This window comes from Corvus brachyrhynchos, unplaced genomic scaffold (genome assembly GCF_000691975.1).
Source record: "Corvus brachyrhynchos isolate BGI_N302 unplaced genomic scaffold, ASM69197v1 scaffold47, whole genome shotgun sequence".
NCBI classification, from domain to species: Eukaryota; Metazoa; Chordata; class Aves; order Passeriformes; family Corvidae; genus Corvus; species Corvus brachyrhynchos.
Window position 1 is genome coordinate 1512105 of NW_008239292.1, and position 318 is coordinate 1512422.

The 318-nt window shown below is 64.8% G+C and overlaps 1 protein-coding gene across 1 annotated transcript in view; it reads right to left on the reverse strand.

Annotated features, from left to right (window-relative positions):
- Positions 1-318, reverse strand: part of SP2 (Sp2 transcription factor) — a 23607-nt gene that overhangs the window by 18917 nt on the left and 4372 nt on the right.

The window sequence follows — 318 nt, forward strand, 5'->3', positions numbered from 1 at the left end:
GACTCGGAATGGGATCGGGATGGTATCGCTGCTCCTGGGGCAGCAGGGAGGAGGAGGAGGAGGAGGAAAAGGAGGAGGAGGAGAAGGAGGAGAAGAACAAGTGGGATTTGGCAGCGGAGCAGCGAAGGCAGCAGGGAGGGAGCGCAGGCGAAGAGCGAGGGATCCGCCGGGAAGGCAGCGCGGAGCCGAGGGACGCGGCAGCTCCGGAGGAGGTGGGAACGTCCTGGCTGAGCCCTGGCCCAGCTCATCACACCCGTGGGCAGCAGGGCCTACTGGTCCCCTCCACATCTGCCCCTGGAATCTCCAATTAAATCCACC